At 38.8% G+C, this 19,104-nt stretch overlaps 1 long non-coding RNA gene across 3 annotated transcripts; it reads left to right on the top strand.

The window, feature by feature from the left end:
- Positions 1-5,682: 5,682 nt before the first annotated feature.
- Positions 5,683-18,258, top strand: LOC121073928. Of its 3 annotated transcripts, none has more exons than XR_005822014.1 (6): positions 5,683-5,828; positions 7,648-7,754; positions 9,983-10,123; positions 13,638-13,756; positions 17,677-17,962; positions 18,070-18,258. It is a non-coding gene; the product is annotated as an uncharacterized LOC121073928 (long non-coding RNA). The 3 variants fall into 3 exon arrangements; XR_005822013.1 differs by having other exon boundaries at positions 17,653-17,962; XR_005822011.1 differs by lacking the exon at positions 13,638-13,756 and having other exon boundaries at positions 17,653-17,962.
- The last annotated feature ends 846 nt before the right edge of the window (positions 18,259-19,104 follow it).

Raw genomic sequence — 19,104 nt, 5'->3', positions numbered from 1 at the left:
TATATGATTATGTTTTATCCCTTGGTAAGACTTTAGCTCAACTACGCAGCGTTCTGGTGTGGAACCGACCCCTGGCCTTGGAGAATCCAGTGCATGATATACAGCCAGGAGACAGAGTATACATCAAAAATTGGAACGAGGAACCCTTGAAGGAACGGTGGGACGGACCTTACCAAGTTCTACTGGTAACATTCACCGCCATCAAGGTAGAAGGGGTAGATGCTTGGATACATTATACTCGGGTGAAACGAGTACCGAGACTTTGGGAGGCACAGTCACTGGGCCCTACAAAATTAAAAATCCAAAGTATTTGATATGGCTGGATATCGGTATCAAATTTTGGTAGTGTTTTGGGGTTGGTGGGTACTGTCGTATCATAGCTAGATAAATGCCACTTTTCTGGAAATACCTCAGAAGCAAGAAAACAAGACTGTATATGTCGGAAATAATGCCACTCTGACCTGCAGGGTCAAAAATGATTCCCCGATAGATTTGTCTAAAGCCTCCGAAACCAGAAGGAAAAGATCAATTCAGCCTACAACACCAGGAATGCAATGGGCAGTAAAGAATTGAGAAGAAAATCTGATGATAGGTTTGATTAGGGATTTTGCAAAAATGTAGAATGTGAGTCAGGTAACTGCTTGCTTACCCATACCCAAGTCAGCAGGGGATCCTATACCATGGGGCATTATAACATCTTCATTGCCCCAAACTGAACGGAATAAAACAATTCAATGTAAGGCGGAAAAGACTGTGGAAACGGTGAAGGTCGAGGGGTATTACAGGGAAAAAGTAATTAGCTACTACTCACAATGTGAAAAGAAAAGAAACTATCAATTCACGAATCTAAACACTATGAGCAGACAACTCAGATGGTGTGAGTATGATGAGCAACGTACAAAATCACAGGAGAAAATTAAATGGGAATGCAAAGAAGTAAATGAACCAAAAGAATTAGAAGGCTGGGATAGTGCATGGACCATGAGCATATTACAGAGATATCAATATGGAGGAGATACTCCCTGGTGCATACAATGGACTGGTAAGACAAATGATAGCCAAAGGAACCAAGAATATATGGCGTATCAGAAGGAAACTAGTAGTCGAGAACGAGTGAAGGCAGTCCCATGGTGGAACTGTACTCAGATCCTGGATTGCGATACAGACCTGAAAACTATACCTTTACTCCCAGTGAAAATAGCTCTAGCTACCGGGTGTGTGTGTAGGGGACTGCAAGTTTACGGAAATATAACCAGCCAGAAAAGCAGCCAGAGAATTAAGGTAAATTGCAAATATTCAACAATACGGAGTATGGGACACTTCGTATGGGCTGCTAATGATGGAACCTGGACAACACACCTGGGACTGGATGGTCCAGTGAAAGAAATAACACTAGGCTTGCCCACCTTGTGTCCGCTCTGGAAGAAATCTCCTTTTAAAGGAAATTCAACAAACTTGCAGACTAGAATAAGAAGGGAGGTAGACCAAGATGATGATTGGCAAGACCCCTCTACTGCAATCAAGATAGGATGGATAATAGAATCACTATTTGCCCCAATAGCAACATACAGGAATAGGGAAATAATATATAACTTAATGGGCCAGGTAAACAGGTTGGCAAAGGTAACCAAGAAGGGGTTCAAAGATTTAAACTTACAATTGCAGGCTACGACCAAAATGACCCTGCAAAACAGAATGGCTTTGGACATGCTTTTGTTAAAAGAGCATGGGCTGTGTGGATATTTGAAAGAGAAGATTGATCATTGCTGTGTACATATTCCAAATGTAACTGCAGATGTAGAAAATGACATATCCCAACTAGCTCATGTGGAATATAAGCTAGAGGAGGAGAAACATAGCGCAGAGCAAAATTGGTTGGGAGCAACTCTGAGGGACTAGGCCTCCACCTGGAAGGATGGCTCAAGTCTCTCCTACAAACCATTGTGCTGCTGCTAATTGTATTCCTTGCAATGGGACTAATGTATTTGTGTGTAAAGGGTGAAATAGTTAGGAGTAGTGCATGGAATCGCCGAATAATGAGAGTCCTTACCAAGGATCACCCAGAAAACCCTGTCCCATTTACTCCACCCCCACCTTATAGTACTAGCACTAATAAGTAGGCATGGAGGTATCAATAAGATAGTAGACTAATAAAGATGTATAAAGTTACACTTACTAACCTCTACTAACCTGATTCAACTTAATAATAATGAAAATACTTGCCCTCGGTATGAGTGAAGTATTTACAAAGAGGGGAAATGTTAGTGTTGGGGAAAACCAAATGGATGTTTTAATGTTTCTTAGGTGGCGGGTCATAAAATATAGATAAGCATTATCAAGTGTATTTACATTATCAAATTTATCTATACTAAGATATTTAGGGAGTATACCGAACAGTCAAATAAATCCTTGAAAGGGACCCCTGTGAGAGAACAGGTACAACCTGACCTTTGATAAGAACCTGAAAATGCTGAAGTGAGTTGAACCAGAACCAAGGAGCGGAGAGAGCATGCGTCGAGTGAGAAAGGTGAAAAGTTTAACAGAGAGGAAGACTCCTTACTTCATCTGGACGACCACCTGGACAACCACCAGAGAGCACCACGCATGTGCAAATGGGAGGAGAGCTAATTGGAATGGAATGCGAGGCTGATGTTGCAACCTGTAATGAATATGTATACCTTACGTAATATTGAATGTATAAATAACTATCGGGATGTAACGGGACTGGAAGCCAGATTTGGGCACCTGTCCCGGCTTCCAGCGCTGAATAAAGCACCTTCATATAATCACTTGGTGGTTATGTGGTTGCTACGCTAACAGTTCTGTATTGTTCAAGCCTATTTCCTGAGGAGTAGACATGGTAGAGTGTGTACGAGTAGGAGGGGAAAGAGCAGGAGGCAAGGTGTGTATTTTTGTGTGACTTTTTTGAGGAAAGAAATACTGAACTTTTACTGGTATGAGCCTTCCTTCAGCTGGCTTTTTGGTCAGATCCCAAACCCACAGGGCTGAAATGCAGCAAACAGTAGTAGAAAATGCAAATTAGGACAAGAAATGAAAATTAAATCCTGATCAGTTGTTCTGCCATCCCATGCTAATGCCAGATGTAGCAACCAAATGCTTGTGTCCCAATAGCCTCATCATCATCTGCTTGATGCTGTATGGCTCTCTTGCAGTAAGTATAAAATAAAACAAATCTTACATTTTAGGTAGCTAGAGGAGACTTTCTGTTTTTTTCTTACATAGCTACAAGTCTTCCTGCTCTAACACTCTCATACAACAAAATGTTTAAAACTACAACTTTTACTGTTTAAAATCACTACTTCTACTGCTGTGTAGACTTAAAGTTCATGCCTTGGTATGGAGAGTAACACTACATAGAAAAGAGGAGAAGTGAGTGATTTATCTATCGACCCTGCCTAAACCAGTGCTGGAACTGATATTAGGATCAGCGCTCCTAAGTCTGGTGACAGAACTCCCGTTTAAGCCTGTACTACTTTAAGTTTTCAAATATGAAGTTCTGTATGAAAATACAAAAGATGGCTGCAATCCAGGCAGCAATTTCTTGCGTATTTGTGGTATAAAGAAGCCTTGAATGGGAACCTCATTTGGGCCTTGAGATGATGTCACCATAAATAGTATAATCACAAAAAAGCATAGCACCACTATTCATATATTCCTCCTCCCTTCTCCCCGGCCCCCGCCCCCCCCCCCAAAAAAAAAATAATAGAGGAAGCAGTATGTTAGAGCTCACCACATCTGAGCACCTATTTTACTGTTTTAGCCACTTATGGACCAGTTATGGGAAGGTGCCATTGACTCCAGGAATGGCAAGCTTGCACCCAAGATTTTACATTACAGAACTTTGCACTGAAGCAGACAGGGCAGAGGCCAAATGTAACGATCTGCATGCATGAGTTATGCATAAAGATAAGCATATGTGTAAGCTCTTGTGGGACTGACCCCAGATTTCTCAGGTTTTCATCACTGAAGATTGTGCTTTGCCAAATCCAACAAGGATGTATTGTTCCATCCTTGGAATTTCACACATTTTCACCCTCTGTATAACTGCTAACATAGACACAGCTTTTTTTCCTGTGCCACGCAAGGGAGTCTTAGTAATGCATTATAAGTGCAGAAGTACAGCACATGTCAGTATCAGACTCATTCTTGAAGTGGCTGATTCACTTTTCCTAGTACTTTAAATGGCTTTAATTGGACTGTCAGGACATGGAACACACAGTGTTTCCACGTAGTATTTGGAAAAGAGAGAGTTGTCAAGTATTGCTTCAGCCATCTTTCATAACTCATCTTTATCTAGGGGGAATTTCCATGGAATTTTTTGTGAGGCACTTGCATGCTAACCAGGTACACCCATGGCACTAGGTCTTACCAGATGAGAAGTGTTGACATCTGTAGAGAATTAATAGTAAGAGTGCTGACTGCCAACAGGGAAGTCCAAACTCAGGTGGTTTGGACGTGGCTCTGGCTACCACATGGTCCTGAAAGATTGCCAAAGATGTTTTTCAAAACCAAACATCAAGGAAATGACTCAGGGAGAGACCTTGCTATAGCTGTCCAAACTGTGTATGTACATGTATATATGTACGTGTTATTTGCAGGAAGAAACTGATACTTAAAAAGTGGATGAGAATCAAAAATGCTGGCATATACTGTAGGTTTACTGGAGCCAAGAGTTTGGAAGACCTAGCTAAAGCAGAAACATTTTGCTATTGTTTTAATTTGCTTGGGTTTCCAGGAGGAAAAAAAAAAAAGTAAAACAATACTTAGTGATAGTAACAGAAGCATATGCAGCTGTGTGATTTATACCACACACACACACATACACCACGCAAACACATTATGTGCACATTCACACAAATATATGTGTACTTTCAAGCCCTTATCCAGGGAAGCAGAATGGTTTGCAACATTACAGAGCGCTGATGGCCCTGCTGAGCTAGCTTGTGGTAAGGACTTGTACTGATTCACCTCAGAATTCACCTCAGAATACACACCAGTGCGTGGGATTGGCATTAATCCTGTTATCAAGGAGGGAAGGACATTTGCTCCTCCTCCCACAGAGCAGTCGACTGTGAATTCAGGATGCGCTCTCCTCCATTTGATTGCTAAGCAAGTCAGACTGCAGCACCTCTCTCCCACTCGCATGCACCCCTGCCAGCTGCTGTTCAGCAGGCAAAGACAGGAGGGTAACTATTTTTGTGGAAGCAAATAAAAAATATTGGCTACTCCTTTGTGTAGACAGTGGGTTACAACACCTGATGTTTAAAGCCTATTAGCACTTGTCATAGAAATATTATGCAATGGGTTGGTTATGCCGCATTAGCCATGTGAGGCCATCCCTAGCCTAGCTCTCTCTCCTCTTTTCCTTAGATACTTTTGGCTCTTTCCCTTTCTACTGATTGCCTAGGAGAAAATGTACAATTTCCATTGTTCCCAAAAGGTTAATAGATCTGTGCTTTTTGATTGTGTTACAATGGACTTGTAGAGCAGAAGGGGGAGAGCTGGAGCAGTGTTCCTGTCTGACATTCAAAGCAAAAAGGGGTCTCTCTAGTTTTCTGAAAGGACACTTTTTTTTTCTTTTTTTTTTTTTTTTTTTTTTTTTTTCTTTTTTTTTCTTTTCTTTTTTTTTTTTCTTTTTTCTTTTTTTCCCAGAGATAACCTACCCTTCTGAATTATTCTGCACGTGGCAGAGAAGGTACCAGTTCCAGAAGAGTCAGAACTGGACGGGATCACATAACTTTGTGCTGATGGAGAATGGAGGGAAGATGTGGAAAGAAACAGAGAGGATTTGGCTCTACAGAATCCCAGTAGGTATTTGTGGCCACAAGGTCCAGCCAAACATTCCAGTTCTGAAAAAAAGAGATGCAGCTAGATGCAGTATTAGGACTTGGATGTGGAATCCTTAATAAGAAAGAAAAAAAAAAAAAGTGATGGAGAACACTTGTAAGTAGAGTTATGCAAAACAAATGGGGAAGTGTGAAGAGAAAAGTCAGTAAATGCTGGGATGAATTTTATATTTTCCACAATTGACAGTTTAAATTACTGTTCAGTGCCTATCAGCTAATAGTTTTTCCACAAGTTTCATTTTGTCACTGTTCACTTCCTGTCAGGGATCATACAGAGCTGGATTGCTAAACAGTGGCTACATTTCATTCCCAGTAAGATTACACTTAAGGGGTGGGATTGTTACTGCTGAGCAGTATCTTTTACAATTTTTAAAGGAGTCTGAAATCCTTGACATGGAAGAGCCATGCAGATATGTGATGACTAAATTTTACTGGGAAATACTAAACCAAAGCAGGGAGAATAGCAAATAGGATAGGTTTTCTTGTGGTTACAGCACAATCTTGGGAATCATTTTTTTTCCCCTGATTCTGTGGCTACCCTTGACAATTGGGCAACGTTTTAGTCTGGCTATCCTTAACATAACACAAAAATATGTGGTCTCCCAGATGTGTTGGGGGACACATTGTTTGTAAGGTATTTTAAGATTCTCCAAAAGGGAAGGAATTGGCTTTGTTGTAATTTGCTTACTATAAGCCCGCAGGAGCTCTCTTGCAGCTAAACGCCGGCCTGCATGCTCGCTTTATGGGATTTGGAGGGTGGTGGAGATGTGTGGCGCCAGTGAGATGGGCTGCAGGCACATGGCACTGACTGCATGTCCTGATTTCTCAGCTGGCATACGTAACCTTTGCAGGGTGGATTGCTTAGGATTTTTGCTGGGAGTACAGGTTGGCTTCGTGTTCACCAGTCTCCTTCAGTCCTGCTACAGCTATAGTACATTTAATAATCTGGTCCAATGAAGGAGAAAAGGACGGCTTTTCTTTGAGTCAGAAAAGGTTTTATTTTGATGGGTGCGCAAAATGAAATTCATTCACGTAATCTCTTCGTAGGCACATCGTATTAATCCCTGTTATTACACAGAGAGCCTAAAACATTTAAAGTGTCAAAATATACTGCTCAACAGAAGAGGCCAAGATGTTGAATCTCCCTGCTCTTTCTACTATAATAAAGATTTACATTGTTCATGTGCTAGCATATCACTGGAGGTATTCCCTGAAGTTGGTATTCTCCATGAAAAAAAAATAAAAAATTGAATGATACACATGTAGTATAAAATAAAGCAATGACAACAAAGGGATTTTTTTGCTGTAAGGTAATCAACTGCAAAAGCTGGCTCAAGGGGCTTTTAAGGGGTAAGCCAAATGCAGAGACTGAAGTACACTTTGCAAAGTTGCTTATGTTTACTTTTATATTCAATTTCCATGGAATCTATCGGTGCAGAGCATACACTCAGCAAAAATAAATTATAAAACCATCATGTATATAGAGTTCTCTTGCACAATGTTCCATGTTCACAGGTTTTAGGTTGCCAGCTTTGGTCTAGGATTTCCATACAATAGATATGTCTTTACTGTTAATGGGAGTGGTTTGTAAGCTAAATCCCCTGTGGATTAATAAGTGATTACATCCAGAAAAGTATTCCATCCTCCTGTTTCGGATTTGTTACTGATGGACTAGAAAAGGATTCAGAAGTTCATTTAACTCCACAGAATAATTTCTCTCCTGCCTGAAATGGAAACTGGGATAATTACCTTCCCTGTAATGGCTTGCTTCTCCCTCAAGGTCCTGCTGAATCCTCTCTTCTACAGTTAACCTACTGCAACCATTCACAGAAATACGTGTGAAGAGACAGTAAACCAGACTGCACCACTACTTTCACCAGTGCCCAGGTATTTCCTGGAAATTCTCAAGAGTTTGTACAGTGCTTTAATTTTTCTGTTATTTGATGTATTATGCTCTCTTCAGTATCTTCTTCTTTGCAAAAATGAACACACTGACCACAGGCAGTTTGGAGGACAGACTTTTAGGTGTTCTTCTAAGTCACCTCTGCCCATATCCTTAAAATTATTTAGGCATCACAGTAAAACTACATATCCTAGATGATCTGTGTAACAGATTTATTAGAAAATGGTATCTTCACTTTGAAATGCAACTTCAATACAAATTTGCTTGCTTCATGCTGCTCCTTCCCTTCTTGCTTATTCATATCAGAAACCTTTTTTGTTAGTGAAAATAAACCAAAATAGTTTACTTGGTATTTCAATTCTTTAACCATGCATTCTTGAGGCACCGTGTTGATCTTGAGGAAAATGGTATTTTTTTTTTCTGTGTGACACCAAGATTAAGACACCACACATCATTGACAGAAAACAGAAGAAATCATTTTGACTGATAGACTGGGAGTCAAACCCAGGGAGAAAGCAAGCAGAGGTGACCCAAGTATATTAGAAATTCTTGCTCTTTCTGGAATCATAGGTTGAAACTCAGCCACATCTGTCTGAGCTAGATAAAGGCTGCTCTGTGTGTCTTCTTGCATCAAGGGATTATGAGTGAGACTTCAAAAAACTAAGGTCCTTTTCTGTTCAACACAACCTTAATAAGATGTTGCAGTTTTGCTGTCCTTTTCTAAATGATGGCTGCATAGCTATGGTGTTCTGCGGGCAATGACTCATGGAATATTTTCAGGATGAAATATATTAAACAGTATCAGTGTCTGGAAGTAGTAACTACTAGCCACTTGATGTCATAAAATATTATGATTATTCTTCCATTATTGTCATATAAATAGAGGACTGTTTTGCCTGCTGCTTTATTGGGGACATTTTGCTTTATCTTGGCTAAAATAGTTTTTGCTTCTCATAGAAGAAACTCCGTAGGTTGTCAGAAAGCGTATTAGTTTGTATTCAGTCATACTCAGGTTGCCTAACCCACCAAGAAACGTCCACTGCACTGAGCTGCCCACTGTGCATGAACAGGGAGAGCAATCTAGACTTCAGCTCAGTACGTGGTAGGGGAGAGGCTTGAGGAAAGAGAGAAATGTCAGGCTTCTGGAGAACAGAAGCTACTGGAGAACAGAAGTTGGAAAGATAAGGTATATCAGAGTGTCAAAAGAGAAGCGGATAAGGGGTTGCTGATGAAAAAGGGAAGAAATGTAGAAATAATAGAGAGAATCCAAGAAGATAGAAGAGAAGTGACTCGAGAAAACACATAAGGAACTATAAGGGCTAAAACTAAAACCAGCTCGCTATAGGGGCCGAAGGGCTCCTGTATGAAATGTGCAGAATTAGGGGGCTGGAATTCTTTAATACTGACCATGGTGAAAGTGACCATGGTTGTTTCTTGTGCAAATGCATGGTGATATTTACATGTCAGGGTTTCTGAATCCTGTTGTGTTGACTCTCACACTAAAGCCTTTTCAAGGTAGCCAATGCTACCAGCATGACTGGCCATGCCCACTGAAATTCCTGACATTCTCTTGAGGCAAAATACACTTGCAAAGGAAAATGTACACATAAGTAAATAAAAAGTCACAAATATTTTCAGAGCTGTTTTTCAGTTGTGAAGGCAAACATTCACAAATACATCCCCCTCATCCCTCCCACATATCAAGTGCTTGTCCCAGTCTACTGAGGACCAGAACTGAGTATTAGAGGAATTGCAGAGTCCAGAACAAAATAATATCTTTTTTTCTTTATTTTACACAATTCCAATATTTATGTCTGAATTTTCATATATTCTTATTGTATTCTTGTATGTATCTAAAAGGATATGGTTTAATCATAAACTGCTTCTGCTTTAGCTATAATAGCAATATTTTTTCTACAAAGTTATGTAAATCTAGTAGTCTCACAGTTCAATGTAACATTTCCACATTTCATTTATTTGCAATATTCTTAAGAATCTTGTGGGAATTATCTAAGGTGTCTCTGGTCTCTTCTGCTGAAGGAGAATTGAAGCCAGCTTGGCATTCTTCTCTTGGGCTATTCACCACCCAGTTTGAGATGCGGACAAGAACATAAGATTTTCTGGGAAACAGTGTCTACCTGTTCACTTTTGCTGCACAACAGCAGGAAAAAAAAATCACATGTTATTTTGTGCTTTTTCCTTCATTGCCAAGACTTGCCCAGAGTCTGGGTGGATTAGGAAGAGCTGCTAGAAGAAATACAGATTCAGCTGACAATGCCTGCTGTGACTTGGGATCAGCCAGTAGGGACTGAAGAAGGGCCTTTTTGAAGATGTTCAAGTGGCAGACAAGAAGGTAAGTATTAGTAGCAGATTCTAATAAATCTTCATGGGACAAGAATCAACATCCAACTGTTGCAGCCTTTTAAGCACATGCAGCTGTGGTAAATCTTGCAGTCCTGACAAAGAGAAAAGTCCCACTAGAATTAATAGGCATTTGCATGAACCAGGACTGAATGACCACAGACTTGCAGCCCAGCCTGACAAGCCTTTTCTCATGACAGCATCCAACTAAAATTAATGAAGTAACTTGTTCAGGATCACTCAGGAACATGTTGGGAGAGGCAGGAGGGGAACTCGGATTACATGAGTCACTGCCAGGTTTTCTCGATGTTACAAAGTCAAAAACATAAAAATGCTGAAGAATATTGAGAAATGCTACCCATTAGTTAAAGTGGCTCCCAGGCAATCTGTCTGGTGTAATCAGTTTGCTTATGTATCACTACTGAGGTAAAAAGTGCTGCTTTCTGACAATATTTCTCACATGTAATCAGGTATTCTGTTTAAAGTGTGAGAATTGTCATAACTTGTCAGGTAGACTAGATCCCTACTCTCTTCATTTACATCATTTCAGCTTCCACTTGAGATTTCAGAGCAGCCTGGAGATGATGCTCTTTCAAATGTAGCTGGCTGTCACTGATTTTGCCCCTTGCCTATCTCAATATATTAAAATGTTATGTCCATGACCAACTCTCCTCTTTCCTCTAGCTGACTCTATACACTGGGTACAGCTGAAGGGTGATGATGTCCTTTGATAAGCTAGCTGGGAAGACATCAATTTAATGTCACCTGTGGTATTAGACTGCATGAGGGGATAGGGGAAGATGTAGGGATTTGGTGTGCTACTTATAGATAAACAAGTTTCCTTGCTTGTGTTGCAAATGCCAGAAGGGAGTGACTAAAAACAGGAATAGTTTCAGAAATCTAATTTACTTTTCATTGTTTATGCTGCTTGATTACCTTGTACATTTCTGTTTGCAATAAAAATAGTTACTATCCAGTCATTTTCATTTGAGATCTCTCTAGCACCCACACATCAATATAACATTTGAATTGCAAATACTGAAAGATTTATTAAAGATAGTAATTTCCTTTCAAATTTTATGTATATGTGCATATATATCTTCCTATTGTTTTCAGTTCATTTAATGTACTTTCTCAGAAAACTATTCAATCACAGTTTTTGCAAGAAACATTTGAGTATAGTGCAAGAACTTAAACGCTCAGAGAAAAGCCTCCTTGACTAGACGCTCAGTACCACGTTGTCTGACAACCATGCAATTTAAATGATCAAAGGAATTCAAGAATAAGATCCTAAATTGCATCCTCATCTATTTTTCCAGCTGCTTCCCCCTCTCCCGGCTTGCTTTACTCAAAATGAAGAGCTTGCTTGCTGTGGTCTGTTGTACTCCAAAAAGAAGTAGAAAGAGTGTCTGAACCATAAATAAAAAACATGTCAACACATGTCCACAAACACCATGCTGGTGTCATCCAAATCTCTGAACCCCTGAATTCAATATATTTCCTACAGTATGCTAACTGCCCTCCTAGAAACAGTCCAAGAGGACTGAAAAAAAACTCCCTAACATGCAGCAGAACAAATTAGCATAGGCCATTGATAAAAGCAAAACCGGTAAGTCCCCCGCAGGACAAAAACTTCTTCCCAAGCTTCTTTCAGGGAGAACTTGAAGTATTTTTCCCATTAGTGGGGACACTTGAGTTTTTCTGAAAAGGATCAAAGGCCACACTGGATTTTCATTCCCTTGAGCTGAAGTTGCAGAATTCTGTGTGGCTCTGCAGTTGCGATATGAAAAGAAAGAAAAAAAAAAAAAAGGAAAATATGGACCCCTGAAATGAAACACTTATGTTATAGAAATAAGATCTAACAGTCTTAGCTTTCTGCTCAGCATTACGACCAGCATTTCAAAACAACTTATATTTGCTGCTCAGTGGATATCAATTCTTTTGGGAAACTATTTATACTTTTCAGACTTTGATAGCAGAAACAGTTATTAAGGTAATACAGCAATACATTAGTGATTTTTGTCTGTTCATAAGGTCTGGCTTATCTTTCATGGAAAGCAGTTGTAGATACATAACAACTGGTATAAAGTCAGGACCTTTCCTACTTTTGTAAGATCAGTGATTATAGTGGCATTGCCTGTGATATAGCCAGTATATTTCTCTGGTTTCAATGACTCATGACATTCATAAACATAAATAAGATTAGAAGAAGGCCCCTTGATTTCTCTCCATTCCTGTATTTTCTGTCTACTCCACTGGCAAACATGAGTTTCCATCTTTTTTCTTAAATAAGTTGGTAGAACATTGACAACTTAGGCACTTCATGCTTGATCAGTCGTAAACAATCACCTAAAAGGGAAGAGAATCAAGAATCCATATTTTTGTTTTAATGTGCCTAGAGCCATGTCTCCAACTGATATAACTCAGCACAGATCCATTGTTCTCAGACAGTGTCTTTGAGGAAGGACTTTCTGCTTCAGATCTAAAGGAATGTGATTTTTCCACTGAAATTCATGAGAACACTGACACTGGTTTGAATAGATGCAGGATATAGGCCTCGAATAATCTGATTTTCACAAATTCTCGGCTCCAGCTTTTCCCATTGACCTCAGCTGAAATGGAGGAAGATAAACAATAAAATGCTGGTCCTAAGATAACAGGTCACCAATGCTTTGCACGGGTCATTCGCGGTGGTGGAAAGGAGGTTTCCACTCATTCATGGCTATCCCACACTGGCTACAGGAGTGAGAACATCGAGCTTATGTTCTACAGGCAATATTCATGTTGCTGTCAACCCAGCTCATGTGTACTGTCTTTCAGAGTGTGCAATATTTTACATCGTATGGTAGGCTGTCCCATATATTAAATAGCAGGGTACTGCAGTGTAATACAGCAGAAAGCTAAACAGCAAGTTATATTAAAACATACTATTATAGTATAAAATACTATATAAAATAGTATATATAAAAATATACTAAATAGCAAGTTATATTAAAAAAAAATCTTTGAAATTGTTCACAGTGATACATAAAAGAAAAGTTAGAGATTCAAGTGAACAGAATATGCTACTTTCAACAAAGTCAATATATGAAGCACATTGCCACACTGCAACTTATAATTAACTCTGGCCATTCTTGGCACAATGACATGACAGTGCCTGGATCATGAAGCCAAAGAAAATTCCAGTGTCTTCAGTTTCCTGACAAGTGTTATTTTACCAACAGGATGTCCTATTATCCTACTGTCTTACTGCATTCATAAACTGAAATCAATATTTTCAGTCTTATTTGCAGTCTAAATGATGAAAAATGTTTTAATTTGGGGGTAGATGTATTGTATAGTGTCATTAGTGGAATTTTTCCCCTCTCTACCTCCTCTAAATAATGTCCCCATTTTCCCTTCCAAGATAGTCTCCTGACTACCTTTTCAACACTACCAGATAGAAATAAGCTTCTATTGTTTATTAAGAAATGTATTTTTAAAGTTAATTTATTTCTTTTTCATAGCAGGAATATGTATTAAGCTGTTTCAGAGCAGTATCAACTGAAATATGATTTGAGATTGGAACAATATAATTACTAGTGTAGAATCAGTGGGGAGACAGACTATACAAAATCTTTTTCTGGTAAGTCATGCTCATAACTCAGTGAGTCTAATGGTTTAGCAATTTAGACCATATACTTCTTGTACAGGTAAATCTAGTTGCTGATTTCATTCTTCAAGCTTCTGCCGCAGCTTCAGTTGGGATCCCAATGAAAACAGGGAGGTAAATTCAACTATGGCTTGTGTTGGGTCTTTCTTCCCCTGAAAAACGTACACATTGTTCACTATAAATTCAAGCTTGTAGCTCACCTCATCTATGACAAAAAATTGCTAAGATGCTTTATTCCTTCCTTCATAAGAAAACAATTGCTTTGCCAAAATGTCAGCTTACTATAGCCTGGAAGAATGAACGCTCTGCACTGGTGGATGAACATAAACCTCAGTGTCAGTCATAGAGGACAGAAGGCAGAGAGAGGACAGAAGGCAGAGAGGCAGTTTTTGTTGAGGCCACAAGATGAACATGTGGTATTTGAAACAACTTTCCATTTTCATTCTGCCACGTATGCCCAGTTAGAGAGAAGACAGAAGAAGTTAGGGTAGGTTGGTGATGCTTGTCTGAATGAATTGAAGCTTTCTTTCACTTACAGAGACAAAATAATACAATTTATTTCAGTCACTTTCACTTCTGTAAGGTGCATGTGCACATTACCTCAACCTCTGGCAGAAACTGGATGATGTGTGTGAGTATCCTTGATGTTTTTGCTTATGCTATTGACAGAGCACAGAGGAGGACATTACTGTAAGACACAGCCAATGTAGCCTTCGTGCTTGCCCAGGAAATAAGACACTAAAAAGATGTACTGAGAGAATCATCTCTCTGACCATGCTGCCACAGCGTTTAGGTAACATTTATGTAATTTCTGCTGACTAGCATTCCATAATGTCTTCTGCCATTAAGATCAATAAAAGCCTGTTAAAATGCCTGGGGCCATGTTTTGGCAATAGAAGGAGCTTGTTATTTGGTTGAAGTGTACCAAGCCTTTCAATTCTGACTGAATGGCAGTACAGCTTGATACCCTAGGCACTGGCAAGCATAATTAAAGAGTCAGAAAGAGAAATACTGATACTCTAGAGTGGAATACTAAAACAACCTGTGATACCACATTTTTACCAGCTTGTCTTTTATAGGGACCATGACATTATAGAGACTATATAAGAATCCAATTCACTTTTGATTCTAACCATATCCTATCAAATAGATGAATACCAAAAAAATTAAAAAAAAAAAAGTGAATTATAAATGTGGACAATAGCACAGCTCCTTATACATTTTGAGGCATACTGTTGTTTATTTGAGAAAGTTGATTTTGTTCTTGACATTTGCTCTTATATTCATGGCAATAAAGCTCTAGAAATCTGTAGAGGCAGTTTCTTAATAGATTAGCTTATAAAAAATCCAAGAATATCCAGCCAGCTAGATAGTCCAACCAACAACATATGCCAGCGTCACTGCTAATTGCCTGTTTTAAGCCAGACCAGCTGAGTGTCTGCTACCTTACATTTTCAGTGGGCTAAATCCAATTTTATTTTTATTTTTTTCAGTAACAGATTGTAAAAGAAATCATTTGAAGTTACTAAATATTTTGGCTGACCAGAACAGAAGTGTTAACCTTCATTTTTAATCCCCCCCCCTTTTTTTTTTTTCATGTTGGCAAATTTAAACTAATTTTGAAGGCAAAAATGGAAACATCTTGTTTGAAAACATTGAATTGCAGCATTTTTATACTTCCAATATTTTTTTCCATTTTTAAGCTATCAGCCAAATCAGTGAAGAATTGCGACTATTGAACATACGCATTTTTGGTAAATAAATCATTAGTAAAATTTATGAGTCTGAGTCACTCCACTCGAGACACTGTGCCATAATTTTCTAAGATCATTCCTTGCTTAGAAATATGTCTCAATTTGATCCATTTGTAAAGCACTGAGTGCTGATTACTAAAAGACAATCCTTCTTGGAATGAAAAGACAAACCACACTTTTTAGTTCATTATTTGCTGAGCTCCAAATGTGGTGAAGCTGCTAGGCCAAGACCTCTGTCTCTGTGAGCGTGACATTAACTGCTCAGATCTGGTGCAGAGTAGGGTGAGAGTCTTCAGTCCCACGTGAACTCAGTGGTTTTCTCATTATTATTCATTATGTGTATTGGTATATTGTCTTTGAGTCTAAGCCATTGATCCACATCAGATTGCGGTAGGCACTGTACAGTCAAGGACCAAATAAAATAGCACTTTTCTCAAAGAGTTCATAGTTTAAGCACTGCTGGTACTTATAGTACCTAAGGTGCTTATGATCACAAATGAAATTAGGAGTGTATAGTCATGACATAAGCAAGACTTCACTGTTTTTATAAATAATGACAGGCTGAGAGGCATATGAGGATCTGAGTTTTAATATGCTGGTGAAAGATTCTGTGTTCATATTCTCATAAAATGAAGTATCTTTGGAAGACATTTATCATAACAGAAAGTTCTTCTTTTCTCTTGGTTGGAATGTTTTATTCTTTGGGAGACTTCAAGTCTTGATTTGAAATAAAATTTCCGGAAGAAAAAGACAAAAGGAGAAAAGATGATTTTTTAATAGAGAAATTACCAGTAAATATGAAAGGGAGGAAAGATAGCTATTTTTCTTCTAACTGGCATGCAAATGAAATAGATAAAGTTGTCTTTAAGAAAGCTTATTTGCTAATAGTAGTGTAGCTATTTATGAGAAAAGAAAAAAAAAGATCATGAGAAAAAAAAAGATTCAAATGAAGGAAAGAAAGAAATAATTCTTTCCTTTTTTTTTTTTTTTTTTTTTTTTATCCTTCCTTTTAATTAAGAAGGAAATAATCTGGTAAGATAATGCTTTTTAGATTCTGAATCCAAAAAATCACCAAAAAGATGAAATTCTGAAATTGTTGCTGGTAGCATGGATTGTGTATAAATACATTTAAATTAGAACGTTTACCTCTTTCTTGAGCAAACTAACTTTTAAATCCTTATTTGTTATTATTAGATAATTATAATGAGTTGAACCATATCACAGAGAATCACCCAGCAAGAGTTCCACTCAGGTTGAAAAGCTGTTTCAAGAAAGAAGATATTGTTATGTTATGGCTTTTCACTCTTTATGCAAAAACTTCCTTATGCAACGATTGCACCTCAGTGGCGAAACAAGACCTTCAGCAAGAGACTCAGTAGAACAAGGGTCTTCTTCTAGGAAGAAGCAGGGGACATATCCCTTTAATGGTCAATAATGTTTGACACCATAGATCAACTTTGTTTAAAATTTTCTTACATTCTCTTTGGAAAGTTTCTTACAGACTATTAAAAAGCTGGCATCATCTTAAGCAAATGGACTGGAATAAATCCTTCACTTCCCATTAGTCTAGCAAAGAATGGTTACTTTTGCATGGGAAGTGTCTCTGTATGATTGCAAAAGAACAGTTAAGTTTCTAAAGAGAGGGAAGTGGCTGAAACAGGAGCATCAGAATAACCAGGGACTGAAAGAGTTTTTAATAACCTCTTCAGCTTCTGTTAAAATCCCTGATTTTCATCATTGTAAAACATAAAAAATACTTACCAAGAAAATTGCAGTTTTCAGCCCAGTGGTCTGAACATACAGTGATCTGACTTTATAGAAAAAGTTTTTTAAGGAACATGTGAGAACCAGCAACTTATCGGTGCTTGATTTACCACCTTGCAAAAATCACCAGGTTTGAATCTTTATTTGCAATGGTAAGAGATTTCAAAGAAAGTTTCTTTCGTGTAGGAAGGCAAGTTGTATGTTTGAAAATCATCACTGAATTTTTTTCAGAACAGGTTGCACTACCATTTGTTTTGAATTATGTGAATACAGTTGATTTTTCCTTGGGAGAGTGTGATAAACTAAATGACATCCTGAGGTCTTTTGCAGGCTCCATTTTTGTTGTTTCAGGCTTTGCTGGTGTCTCCCTTCCAGGAATAAGAACATGTGTTTCTCTTGGTGTTCACACAAGATTCCATATCATGCTAAGAGCAGTCGGCATTATTCCCAGGCCATGGATGAACTGTTGTCAGGCCTTACAATTAAAGCTCAGTAAGGCTGAGTTGGAGCTGAAAAAGAAGACCTTTGGAGAACACCAAGTTGCTGAGAAACAGTAGAAAAGTTGGAAAATGACAGAACTGCTGTCTTTTGCATGAGACAGAGCATCACAGTTGCAGTCTCTTCCAACTATTGTTCAGGATATTACCATAGTGGTTTGATGGTATGTGAATATCCTGGCCATACTCACAGTTGGCCAAACATTTCTTGTTCCCTAAGCTCCCTTTGTGGTTTAATAAATAATAAGGCTGTTCACTCTTTCTGTCCCAGCTCTATGCCAAATACGTGATCCCCGACAGCCAGGAAGGAAGGTCCACAAGAAACTCTGGGGGAATCAGAGCTGTTCCTCTTTTATGGCTTACCAGGAGAGGATTTTTCTGTTGACAGGTTGGAGCTGTACCACACAACACGATATAGATGTGCCTCAGTTCTCTCCAAATTAACTGGTAACGCATCCAAGTGAAGTACCAGGCTAAAGAATCTACATTGCTTGTAGCACAGAAACAGCTATCTACTTCAGGCATCTTTTTATACTACTGTATTGATGTATATTAACTTATGTGATGAACAGTCAAGATTGAGATTTATTGGTCTTGTGTTGGGGTCCACTGTTAAACTGAAGCTGTACCCCCTTTCATGACTGAAATGGACCTGATGATCTCTTGAGGTCCCTTCCAACCCCTACAGTTCTGTGATTCTGTGATTCTCTCCCCCAATCTCAGTGTCCCATTCTGGCCTCTGACATGCCATCCCAGAAAAGAACCCAAGCCAGAAATACCTCCCTCCACCCTAGTTAAGTGGTTACTTGCTCAGGAATGTAAGAAGACCTGTCCTGCGTCAAACTAAAGGTCCATCTCTGCCAGTATCCCATCTCCAGCAAGAGACAGAAACACCTGTCTGAGGGGGAGTGGAAGTATTAGAACAGACAAAGCATGACATTTTCCAGTAATATTCTTCCAGTTTCTAACAGTCTGTGTCTCAGGGGCATCCACTGTATTTAACAACCTTCAACTGTATTTCTCTTATATTAACCTGTCAAATGTCCTTTTAAGTTGTGTAAACTGTTGTCACCCACAATTTCCTGGGGCAAGAAATTCCACTGCTTAACTGAATGCTGTTTTAAGACTTTGTCCTTTTGATTTTGTGGTGTTCTCTGTACTGCATCCTCTTCCACTCAGCACCAGGAATTCTTGACGGTTCTTTCCTCCTTCAAAACCTCTGAGAGGTGAGTAGGTTAACTATTTGTTGTAAACTGACAAGTGACTGAAATACATGAGAAACATTGTCTCATTTTCGTGTATTGCC

The sequence above is a fragment of the Cygnus olor genome, chromosome 1 (genome assembly GCF_009769625.2).
Source record: "Cygnus olor isolate bCygOlo1 chromosome 1, bCygOlo1.pri.v2, whole genome shotgun sequence".
NCBI classification, from domain to species: domain Eukaryota; kingdom Metazoa; phylum Chordata; class Aves; order Anseriformes; family Anatidae; genus Cygnus; species Cygnus olor.
The sequence above is the reverse complement of the archived record's forward strand: the minus strand, read 5'-3'. Positions and strand labels throughout refer to the sequence as shown.